This window comes from Palaemon carinicauda, chromosome 20 (assembly GCF_036898095.1).
Source record: "Palaemon carinicauda isolate YSFRI2023 chromosome 20, ASM3689809v2, whole genome shotgun sequence".
NCBI lineage: Eukaryota > Metazoa > Arthropoda > Malacostraca > Decapoda > Palaemonidae > Palaemon > Palaemon carinicauda.
Window position 1 is genome coordinate 93257493 of NC_090744.1, and position 2500 is coordinate 93259992.

General features: G+C 25.0%; 1 protein-coding gene across 1 annotated transcript in view; it reads right to left on the reverse strand.

Moving 5' to 3' along the window:
* LOC137659989 (WD repeat-containing protein 87-like) overlaps positions 1-2500 on the reverse strand; it is a 15456-nt gene that overhangs the window by 1515 nt on the left and 11441 nt on the right. The gene's annotated exons all lie outside the window — the stretch shown is intronic.

Consider the following 2500-nt stretch of genomic DNA (forward strand, 5'->3'; position numbering starts at 1 on the left):
GCCTGTTACAAGCGATCGCTCGTAAAGGAGCGACGGGTCCGAGATTTAATACTTGAGTCAGCGAGGTTTTGCTAACCTTTTTTGGGTCTTGGTTTAATGCTCCGATTTGTGGGGATTTATAATACCTTTTTCTGTATGGCTTACATGCTCGGATTCAATTTTTTTTTTTTTTCAAACAATTTAGAGTCGTGATATTACGGGTTTTTTATATCAAGTCGCATGATTCATGTATACGGTATTTTCCCTTTTTCATGGTTTAAATGTTTAAGATAATTTTCTCTTTACTCCTTTTGCTTTTCATTTATATTTTTTGAATACTTCAAATCAGAAATTTTTAATCTTTTGTTTTCCAATTTTTGGGGTTTGAATACTTGAAATAAACAATTTTGACTTTTTCAACTTGTATGTTTTAAATACTCCTAATTCATAGTTTTATACTTTTTTTTTTTAAAATACTTCAAATTAGAATTTGTTTATCCTTTTTGTGTTCCTTTTTATGGTTTGAATATTCAGAGCAAACATTTTTTCTCCTTCGTTTTTGTTTTGAATACTTATAAAAGTATTTTTACTCTTTTTTTTATGGTTCAAATACATTAAATAATAATTTTGTACTCTTTCTTTTTTCCCCTTTTAAGGTTTAAATACTTGAAATCAGACATTTTTTTTATTCTTCTTGTTTTCCATTTTTGAGGTTTAAGCACTGAAAAAACAAATTTTTACATTTTGGTTTTCCTTTTTTTAAGGTTTAAATACTTCAAATCAGAATTTTTACTCTTCTTGTTTTCGCTTTTTAGGTTTAAATACTTCAAATCAGAATTTTTACTCTTCTTGTTTTCCCTTTTTAAGGTTTAAATACTTCAAATCAGAATTTTTACTCTTATTTTCCCTTTTTAAGGTTTAAATACTTGAAATGAGACCTTTTTTATTTTTGTTTTCTTTTAAGATTTAAATACTTCAAATCAGAATTTTTTACTCCTTTTGTTTTCCTTTTTTAATGTTCAAATAATTGAAATTAGAAATTTTTTCTTTTTGTTTTCTTTTTCAAGATTTAGATACTTCAAAACAGAATTTTTTACTCCTTTTGTTTTCCTTTTTTAAGGGTTTAATACTTGAATTTAGACATTTTTTTTATTTTTTGTTTTCTTTTTTTAAGATTTAAATACTTCAAATCAGAATTTTTTACTCCTTTTGTTTTCCCTTTTTTAAGTTTCAAGTACTTGAAGTTAGACATTTTATATTTTTGTTTTATTTTTTAAAGATTTGAATAGTTAAAATCAGAATTTTTTACTCCTTTTGTTTTCCTTTTTTAATGTTTAAATACTTTAGATAAATTATTTTACTGATTTTTTCTTTTTTATAGTTTAACTACTTAAAAACAGATTTTTTATTTTTTTTTCTCCTTTTTTATATTTTCAATACTTAAAGTAAAAAAGATTCTACTCTTAATTTTCCTTTTTTCTGGTTTAAATACTTAAAATAAAAAATTTCTAAACTTTTTGTTTTCTTTTTTTATGGTGTAGATACTTGCAATAAATATTTATAGTTTTTATTTCTCTTTTTATGATTTAGATTCTTGCAATAAAAAATTTATAGTTTTTTTTATGGTTTAGATGTTTGCAATAAAAAATGTAGTATTTTTATTTCTTTTGTATGGTTTATGTACTTGCAATAAAAAATATATAGATTTTGTTTAATTTTTATGGTTTAAATATTTAAAATATAATTTTTTTACTCTTGTATATGGTTCAAACATACTAATGCATGAGTTTAGCAATTTTGCTTAAGATTCAAACATTGCGTTTAAACCCACAAGCAAAACTAGCTCATAAAGCTAATTTTGTTTGTTGTTTTAAACACAATATTACATAACTTTTTAATCTTCTTTTGTTATTGATTTTCTCAAGACACGATTTCCTCAATATTATTTTATCAGGTTTTTTTTTTTTTTTTTATTGATTAATTATATTGAACATGACCTTTTTTTACCGAACGAAATTATAGTTATACTAAATATGTCTAATGTCTTCTAATTCTAGAAATAATTGGATTTTAAAATGTTATAACTTGTGACTTACGTCCATTAGAATATACCATACTTTTTTTTCTATGACGATTTTCTCTTATTTTTCCTGTTATTTGTATCTCCTGTTGATAGGGTACCGCACTTGTTTCATACGAACTCATACACTATAAGGATATTGCCTTTCTTAACTCTCGCCCTCTCCTGCTCTGATAATAGAAAACCTGTTTAAGCTCGCCATTGCATGTTTCAGATTGTTTGATTTTTTTAACCTTCTTGATCCCAACTGCTTGTATAGAAGCTCGTTATCTGTTGAATAAGTGTTACTTGCATTCACCTTGCCACTCTCTTATCACCTAGCCGCCTCGCACAATAGTTTCCACATGATGTTTTTCGTCTTGATATTTTCCTTTTTAGTTTTCTCTGCTGATGTTTTTCTTAGTTTTTTGCTGTGGAATTTCACTGTTCATTTTTCTTGTT